The sequence below is a fragment of the Lontra canadensis genome, unplaced genomic scaffold (assembly GCF_010015895.1).
Source record: "Lontra canadensis isolate GAN:19392208 unplaced genomic scaffold, GSC_riverotter_1.0 scaffold20, whole genome shotgun sequence".
Classification (NCBI taxonomy): Eukaryota; Metazoa; Chordata; class Mammalia; order Carnivora; family Mustelidae; genus Lontra; species Lontra canadensis.
In genome coordinates this window covers 18,517,286-18,527,617 of record NW_022631014.1, presented here as the reverse complement: position 1 = coordinate 18,527,617, position 10,332 = coordinate 18,517,286, and positions in this window count along the sequence as shown.

Below are 10,332 nucleotides of genomic sequence, written 5' to 3'. Positions count from 1 at the left end.
ACTTCTCTGGCCTCTGCTTTTCACCCTCAGCGACAAATAAACCACTAACAGATGTAGCTGATTCACCATAGGAATGACCAGATCCCTCATCCTACCCAGCGTGGAACACTAAACCCTGCCTCTCCATTTAGTTTTAGATTTCCTCTGGGTGATTTTTCTTTTGGCTTGATTGTTGTAACAATTTTGGCTTGACGTGTTTGGCCTGGCTGTGGAGGGTTGAGCTGTGGCCTGGGTGTGGGCCTTGCTGGTCAGCTCGCAGTACCCACAGGGCAGGCCTTCCGTTGGCCTACATGCCTTTTATCTGGGTGAGCTCCCTCTTTGCCAACCCTGTGCTCAGCTGCCGTAGTGGCTTTGGGGCCTTGGCACCAGAATGTCTGGAGGTGGTTCTTGTGTGGTGTGGCTGGGGAAAGGGGAGTCTGGGAGCGCCAGTTCTTTGGGCTTCAGGCTGCCTTTCCCTTATGCTGTGGTGTAAAGTGCACCCATCAGGCAGTATCCTTGAGTGCTGTTGATGGCAGAAGAAGGTGGGTAATCTTTTTCTAGGGCATGCCCCTGGGAGCCTGGGTGGGTCTTTTCCCTCAGATAAAGTGTCTGTGTGTTGTCATGTATTCTTTGGGGAGTGAACCATTTAGAGCACTGGTTTATGCTTTTTTGGGTTATAGGGCCTCTGTCTGTGCTCTTTTCCACAAAAATTTCATGTATTGTCCACTTCTGGAGAGCTCAGAGAACTACTCCCCACCCCCATCCCCACAGGCTCTTGTGGAAGACTTGTAGGAGTCTGACACATCATTTTGCCTGCCTGTGGAGGAGGCTGCCCCACCTAGGGTGAGAGGGTGGCCAAGTCAGGGGAGGGAAGTGGCCAAGGATCCTTGCTCCTTCCTTTCTGGTGTTCTTCCATCCACACAGGCTCCTGGCTGTGGGCAGGACTTTGGGAGAGAATGTGTTCTGTTTGAAAACGTCCATGATCACTGGGAAGACATCCCAAGCCAGAGAAATACAGAAATGAGCAACAGAAGGAGGAAATGAGTGGTACAGAGGCCACTGTGTCACACTGTCCTATAAGGAACTCTTGATGGGCCAGCGGAGGCCCTGGACATGGTCCTTAGGGGCTTGCATCAGCCAGGTTTTCTCCTGGGATCGTTGGTCCCTCCCAGGAGTCCTTTGAGTGAGTTACTTAGGGTAAGGGCTGTAGGTGGAGTGTTCTTAGGAGGAAGGGAGACCTGGCTGTGAAGGGAAGTGGTATCATTGGCGCATCATTGGCCTTCACTGTTGAACATGGCCAGCTTGTCCTTCATTGTTCAACATGGCTCTGTAGGTGTAGGTGCCCAGGGGGATCAGGCCTGCCTGGGGAGGGGTTCCCCATGTGTGCCAGCTGCTCCTGACTCAGAATTCCTCCTGTCTGGACTTGGGCATATGTGCAGAACATGAGATCTTGTTCAGCTTTGAACATCTTCAAGTGGCTTGAGCCCCCCACTCACTTGTTCTCAGTCCAGTTCAGAATTTCTCCTCCAGGCCACCAAGCTAGTTCTTCCTTGACCCTAGGGGCCAGGCCAGTCTTCTTGTCATGGCTTGTCATGTCATGCTTTAGAAAGCAAAGCAGGTGACCCAGCACTTTTCTGCTCTGTCACCTTTCTCTCCGGTTGCCACGTTCTTGCTTCCTGCTACCCTGACACTCTGCACTGAGTGCTTGAACTGTGTGTGTGGTGTTGCTTTGGTGGCAACCCCAGCACCTATGTTTGTGTGTGCGTGTATGTGTAGCTCAGAAAGCCTGTCATATGGCACCGATGCTCTGAGCCATGAGGGTAGGGAGGTGGCTATTCCATCTGGAGTGGGAGGACTGGGTGGCCCTCTTACAAGTGGAATTTTGCCCTTTTTTAGGGTGCCATGTAAAGTTCCCAGCACATACTGGTAATACAAGGGTTTGGTGGTTTTTAGCAATATGGTAAGCATATGTGTGTCATTGTTTGGAATTGGTACTAGAAGTCAAACAGCCAAGTGTCATTCCTCAGAACTTGGCTCACTAGATGGGTATCTGAATTAGAGAGCCATTTTCTTGTAGCTAACTCAGATTGATTGTCAGTCCCAGCTATTTCAGTAGCCTGTTGGGTTCTTAATGGTTTATCTTTGGCGAGATGGCCAGGCCCGGTTCACATTTCAGGGGCTCGCTAGACCACACCTTTCTAAGAAGCGCAGTGAGTTGGCTCTTCTGCTCTCCTCACCTCCCATCTAGGGTGAGCAGCCAGAAGGGAAAGAGGACAAGGTACTTTTTTCTCATTTGGGTACCATGGATTCTTTAGTTAATGGGTGTTTATAAAAGCTGAACTAATAAATTAGTCAGTAGCTTCTAGGTATTCACAGTAATGTTTTAGGTAAAGAAACAGGCTCAGTAATTCAGTTGATGAACTGTTTATCTTCTCAGTCTAGATTTCATGAATTCAGGGTTATATGCATAGTTATTTAAGTAAGATTCCTGGTAGTTGATTTGTAACCAGCAGTCTACCTATGAATGTATCCCAAACCTTTAGAAGGCTTGGATAAGTTTTTTAAAGTAATGATTTAGTTTTGTAGCAAAAAGAAATTGAAGTTAAAAATGCCTCCCCCCTTGGAAATTAATTCAGTTGACTCAGCTACATTTTAAGAACAATGGGTCCAAGAGACCCATAAACTCATCAAATAAAAGTCCGAATTATCTAGAGGGATATTTTGAATATTTCTATTTTATACTCATTTGGGGTCCATTGTAAACTTTGGTTTGGACAAGATTTTGAATTTAAATGATTTATCACTGTTTAAGTTTTACCAAGCTTTTAAATTTTTGTGACTTTATCTTCCGATGTGAAAGAAGCCGGACTTTTTGATTGTGGTACTCCACGTATCCCTGTAGTGCCAAAACCAGTGATCCTTTATTTGCTCCTATGGCAGCTTATAGAGATCATACAAGTGATTTTTCCTCATGAATTAAAATGCGTAGTCTCTAAATGCCAGTGTGTGGTGATGGGCCCTGTGCTGCCCTTCCTATCCGGGAGGATCTTTGGACTGTCCGGGGCCTATGCAATTCTGAGAGCCACTGCACGCCCACCACAGGACTCCAGAGAAGTATACCCTCGGGCATACGTGTGTATGCAATGGATTATTCAAACATGGGCTCTCTGCGCATCTGTGGGAAAGTGTTACATTTATTTGCAAAGTTTACATTTTTGAGCTCACAGTTATGAAAAGTATGACCCATTATTAGCTAATGCTTTTTAGGCAGGTGAGGATGGGTTTTATTTTGTTTTGTTTTGTTTTGTTTTAACAAATGGATATGTTCTGTCTTGAGTCCTGGGAATTTCTGCTGTTGGTTGGGCATGGGATCATTGTCTGTTTCTCCCAATCACGTTTGCATTGGAATGTTGTTAGGTAGCATTGTAAATAAAAGAATAGGTTCTATAAGAGATATGACACTTGAAATTTTACTTTAAAAAAATCTATAGCTCTACATATATATTTAGTTATATCACCTGACAGATTCTTCTGCACAGTGTGGAGATTGTTTTATACCACAGATTATTTTTATAAAGTCTAGTGAGTTTGAATGAGAATGATTTTGTAATCAGAGTAAGGAGCTTTACCTTTCAGGATCAATGTACACTGGAGTGTGAGTGGTGTGGAGCTTTTACCTAGTGCTCATATAGATTCTCGTGATACACTGGCAGATTGCAGGCCCTTTATGGGTCTCGTTTGGCCAGAACTCCCACTTGCGGCTGGGTGGGACAGTGATGCTCCAGCTCCGCTCCCTGCAGACTGGGAAGCAAGGGGCTGCGGAGTGGCAGGAAGAGCCTGCGGTGTGTTTTACATTTGTGCTTCCTCCTGAGATTTCTTCTGAACAAAGGGTTCTGAGGTTAGAAATGAGTTTGTGAGTTCCTGCCATAGGATGTAGTTCTATGAGGGCGTTTTGAGAAACAGAAATTATGCGGGAGTGTGGATTGGGGCGGGGTGGGATGATTAAGATTCAGGCTATATAAACATTTGATCTGAGAGATTGGTGATTTGAGAAATCCACAAAACTGAATTACCTAGGACCAAATTTTCCAGTTTTCAGAACAGAATTTCTGGTTGACGTATTATTCAGAAAAGGAGGGGGTGTGTGGACACAGTGATCAGGTGAAATGGTGAGCTGCCAGGCACTTTGTGTCTGCTCTGGTCAGGGTCTCTTGGACGTGTGAGTGCTTGGAGGCAGCTCCCTGCTTTCATGTAGCGAGTCACAACTGGGAGCCCTCTGAGGAAGCTCAGAGCCCATACCAGAGAGCATCTTCCAGCCATCACATAGCCCTTCCTGCTCTTCCTGCAAAGGTCAGCATGGCCACCAGGGGATGGGAGGCGGTCTTCATGTTAGCCTTTTTATTTTGGGGTAGAGAGTGGATGGTTATTTGGGTGAGCCTTTTGGATGAGTATATAGGGAAAGTGAATCATGAAGCTCATTCTCTGTATCGTCATCGTCAGTCCTGAGGCCCAGCTGAAGACCTGTCCCCCCCCGACCCAGGCTGCTGCACCCAGAAGTACACTGGTTGGGATGGTTTTGTCAGGAGAATCCCTGATGTGTCGTTTTAAGCCAGCTGTGCTTTTTATTCAGTCTGGTTCATAGTGAAGTTTTACACTTTACCCCTTTTATACTTGGAGTAAATTTAGTTTTAGCAGGTCTAGTAGCAGTCCAGGAACTAGCCCGTTGTTCCTTTCCCTGCTCCCTGTGTAAGAACGTTTCTCTGCTCTCCAGCCACGTGTCTTGGAATGTAATTCTGTTGTGCCTTTGTTTTTGTCACCTGCCTCCCCTCAAAAGCAACTGCTGTAAGCTTTTTTCTACTGGTCTTTTCTAGCCCGAAACCCCACCTTTTTCCTTTCTCCCAGCTGTAATTTCTGGATGCAGTTCTGTGCTCCAGGTATTTGAAGAACCAGTTACCTCAGACCTCATGTTGAACCGTGTCACCATCTGGGTCCTCTCGATACTGCAGGCTTGTAACATACACACGTAGGAACCCTGCCGAGTACAGGCACTTACTTGTTTTAAAGTTAAACTCTTCCCAAGGACTGAAAAAGGGGCTTCTGGCAAGCTCTTCACTGCACTGTGGTGGGATGGGTCTAGAGTGTCATCTGAACGGTGCTTCCTGGGTTCCTCTTTGAATTCTGCCATTTTCAGTATTCGCATGTCTGAATAGGTAAAGTGATTCAATTGGCTGGTCTTGCACACAAATTAGTTCCAAAGACGAGCTCTTTGTAATACATTTCCAGTCATTAAAACTCAAATGTAGAACATTCCTTTAAATGGCAGAATTAAAAAAACCCACCATTCACCACTGTGCATTTTGGGAAGATGTCTGTAGCATATGTTGCTGTGAAATTAGGCCTTGCGGGATATGGCTGTTTGTCATTTTGATGTATTTTAAATAAATATATATATATATATATTTTTAAAGAGCCTTTTTTACCAATTCAAAAAGTTTAATTAACCAGCAGTCACCACATCTGAATTTTTGTCTCTGGGGCATAGATGGCAGACCAAGATTGAAAGTGGTAACTCAGCCGTATGAGCATAGGCTGCCTGCCTGGGCTGTCCTACTGACCGTGGGATGCCAAGGTCAGTGTGTTCCCAGTGGTTCTGATCAGCCCTTGAAGTGTTTGATCTCTGCCCTGATCAGTGGACTGTTGACTTCAGTCCCTGCAAGTGCTTTAGCCCAAGTGGGGTTTTCTCAGAGCACTGCCACAAGCTAAGTGTATGTTTAGCCAAATAATTTCTCCATTAAGGGAAAAATGCGCTCATTCAAATGTTACCAGCAACGACAGAGATGAGAGTAGGAAATATTAGGCAACACTGGGGTTTTGATTTGGAAAGTGTCCAAGTCACTGTCAAAGGCTGTCTGAGAGCCAGTGATCGTATAGAGATTCTTAGGAGACCTCATCTGGAAGTATTAAGACCTCCTGTAAGTTGGAGGGATTGTTAAAATGCCAGCAGCTCCCCCCCCCCCTTTTTTCTAGAATTCTGTAAAAATACAAAGAAAATTGAGTGGTACTTAAGAATTGAGGGTGAGGGTTACCGCAGAATAGAAGCATACTTGTAGATTTCAGTTCCATGCCACAAATCCACACAATGCCATTTTTCAACTGTACAAAAGAATCTGCTTATGAATTTGACATGATCTTAGTGGTAGCGTCAAAAGGCCGAATTTTTCACCTGTTAATATTTTTCCACATTTGTCCTTAAATCTGAGTAACTTTACAGTACTGTAAATTTAACTTATACATTGAGTTTGATGTCAATTCTTGTGAAAAGAGCTTCTCCATGTAACAGACACACAGTTAAGAACACAGCAGAATACAAAATTTGCAGGACCAATTTTGGAACCAACAGAAAATGTCACCTCTCATTTGCCATCTTTATGTATCAGTTTTACCAGCTACTTCTAAATTTGTACATTATGTGTAAGGAAAAGAAGGAAACCCCTAAGGCTTGTCTAACTTAGTGGAGAATGTGTGTGTCGGGTTTAGGATGGATAGCGAAGTCTTACTAAGCTGTGTTATCTAACTTGTATATAACAGTTGTAATTAAAAGTCTGGATTCACCTGTTGCTTGCGGTTTAAAGCAATGAGTAATTACAAACTCTGGAAATGTGACTAGTATATGACTTAAGGCTGTAGAAGTGAGGAAGCTCTTCAAGTGCTAAAAATAAAGACTTCTGGATTTTGGCTCAAATTCAGTAAGTACTGTTTGTATACCAGGATATGTGAGATGTAAATGTAATAGGTCACTTTTCACTCTTGTAGCTATAAAATAAAAATTTTGTAGAACAGAAATAGCTTGTACTACTGAATTAACAAAAGTTATACTAAAGTATCATGTTAAAAAATATATATATACACATACACACACACAGAGTTAAGCGTGTTGCTGTTACCCTGTCTGGATTTGAAGTGTGCTGATTTATATAACACACAGAAACACACACACACACACGTATATATATTATATACACGCACACATCTAAAATGGCCTAAAGCAGACATCCATGTAATTACAGTTGCAAAATGAAGACATTTTGGAAAGAACATTGTATCATAGTTCATTCATTTGCAGTGGATCTTTGTTCCTTTTTACTGTGGTAATTTTAGAAATGAGTGTCAAGTTTGAAATTAGATCTGCTAAGTTGGGGTTTTGCTGCCTGAACTCTGCACTGGGTCCTCAAATAAACCGATGTGAATGTAGTTTTTTTCCCCCTGTGTAAAGAAGCAGCCACACCCCAACAGAATAGGAGGAAAAATCTAGAGCTATTTCAAGTTTTATCTTTTTGTATATGAAAATAAAATAATAATAATAAAACTACCCTGTGTCTCTCTTAATCACATGGTGGGGGATTGAGGTTTCTTTTCTTGGGAATTAGAAATCAGTATAGTGGCGCGCTCTCACTTACAAGGCTGACTCTCGAACACCCCTGTGAGTTCCTGCTTGGTACACATGGAGTTGTTATTGCTTGAGTACCTAGTCTACCATGGTTCTGTGGTACTGGAGCTCAGCACAGGTCTTCATTTCTGCCCTTCAGAAGCTCATGTTGGAAACATGGGGTTTCTCCTAAATGGACTGTCCTGGAACTTGGGGTAAGTTCTTGCAGGGTAGGGGTATATTTTCCAAATCTCTAAGATTCCTGTACCTCCCTCCCCGACCCCTAGTCCTATACTTTGCAGACAACCCTGAGTAATATATATTTTTTAAAGATTTTATTTATTTATTTGACACAGAGACAGAGATCACAAGTAGGCAGACAGGCAGGCAGGGTGGGTGGGGGAAACAGGCTCCCCGCTGAGCAGAGAGCCCCGACAATGCAGGACTCCATCCCAGGACCCTGAGATCATGACCTGAGTCAAAGGCAGAGGCTTAACCCATTGTGCTACCCAGGCGCCCCCTGAGTAATATTTTTGTAAGTGGAGTAGAGAAGCCTGGAAAATAAGTTTTATTCAGGACTACTGCAGAATACAGGCTCTGTCATTTCTAAGCATGGCTGAGTATCAGGGTCACCCATAAAAAAAATAGTTTATGGGGCACCACCCCAGATCTGAATCAACAAAGCCCAGTCTCATGTTTAGGAATTCCTGACTTAAACTTGCTAGGTGAAAACATGGTTCCCTGTTAATGAAATAATAAGTCTCTACTGCCTAACAAAACCAGAAAGCCCCAGAAGTCACCTTCCTGCAGTAACAAATTTTTTTGGCCTGTGACTTATATTTGCCAAGTGGAGAAATACCAGCTTTGGATCCTTCTGGTACAGTTAATGCCTTTTTCTTCATGCTTTAATATGAAAATTAAACAAACCTGTTTGGAACTCTCAGAGAACGATTTTTGACTAAGGGACCCTTTATTTAGGAACCAGTGGTCACAGCTTATGGCCCATTTTGCTCTCTCAGATTGAGACTGTTCATCTTTTGTTAGTGAGTGCCCCTAATGATAAGTGCAGAGAAGGAAAGGAAGTCTAACATTATTGAAAGAGGATCTTAGAACTAGAAATGCTGGAAGGTTGGACCAGAGAGGTCATTATGGTCACACTTTTCCCTCAGCAAAGGAATTCGTTCATCAAAGAAAGAAGCTGATTTTTAGAAAAACAGGCTTGCTCAAGTGAGCAAGTAGAAGAGGGTTCAGGGGCCATTAAGTCTGCCCTCCCATCCCTTCCCTTAAATCTCATGTACCCCTGTGGAACACTATGGACGCGCCCCCCCCATTATAGTTTAGAAACTACTGGTCCGATTCCTTCACTTGGGAGGGAGGTACCCTGCCCTAAGTCAGGCAGCCCTTACTTGCAGTTCTTGACATCTTGGGGCCAAGTGTGGGGTTCACTGTTGTGTCCAAGTACAGGGTCTGGATGAGGAAAAGTCACCCACCATTTATCTCTCATTCTGGTGTTTAACACAGCACATGGCACTTAGGAGGGCCTTGAGAAATAAATCTCTCTTAAGTGAATGAATGTATTAGTAAATATTGTAAATTGAAACTTACAGATGTACCAGTGTTGTGTGGTTGTATTTGTCAGGAGTCTCGGTTGCAAATGACAGAAACCATTAAACAAAAAGGGGGTTTTACTGGAAGGATCCTGGGGCAACCAAGCTTTGAGTAAAGGCAAGCTGTGCAGCGGCTTCAGGAGCCTTGGCAGCTGGGATCACAACATTGCAGCACTAGCCCTTCACTTACGTCTCAGCGTTTCCTCCACTGTTGCTCAGTGCAAGATGCGTCTGGTCCTTTGTCCACTTAGCAGGAAACAAAGCTACAGATAGTGCCAGAGTTTCCTATGTCACAGCTTTGCCACCTAGAGAGACTTCCAGATCCACAGTCCCTGGAAAGATTCCAGTTGACCTAGTTCCACCAGTTAGGGTCAGAGGCACAGGGGATTATACAGAATGACTTTGTAATAGGTATTCCTGGGTAGGGGTGTGGACCCATGAAGCAATCAAAACAACACTGACACTTTGGCTGGCTGTTAGAAAACCCTCCTGTTTAAGCCCACTTGGGCGCTGCAAAACGAACAAAATCCATTGGGTGGGAGTGCTTAAACCATACCCTTACTCCGTCCGCAGGCATTCAGCAGTCCGAAGTTTATATTCCATCAAGATAAAATAGGATGAAGGAAAAGTCGCTAACACTACAGAGCACTTAATTGACATGCGCCAGATTCTTCCCTAAATGCTTTACGTGGTAACTTTTAACAAGAAACCTATGGTCTAATCATCTTCATCATAATAACTTATTATTTAAATAAGTGTATAAGTAATATTTATTGTATACTTTTCATATATGATACCGTTACCATTATTTTCATCTAAAAAAAGAGACAGAAGCCCTGAAAAGTGAAGTAACACACCCAAAGAGGAAAGTGGTGAGCAGCCATCTAAACCCCTGCACTCTGAGGGTCCTAAGCCACCATGCAGTACTGTCTTGTCAAGACACTCCTAAGGAGGTACAAAGCAATTAGAAGTTAGGACTTTTAAGACTGCGACTTCAAAGCCAGGTGTCGTGAAGACGTCTAATATGGCATACGTTTTGGGCTCAGACCTGAGTTGGAATGGCGGCTCTGAGGTCTTACTCTAACCGTGTGCAAATGGCTTATTCACCTATCAAGTGGCACTAAAGGTACACACCACTGCGCCCTCAAGACGTCATGCCTCCCACCCATCACCGGATCAAGGGGACCAGGGGTGGAGCGACGATGTGCTGGTCGCGGCGGGGGAGGGTGCGGGGGGAGGCGGTTAGAGATTCACCTGCGCCTCCAGATTTTGTCACCAGGGGGCTCCCGAGGCCCTCAGCGGGGTGGGTGTGCGCCTGCG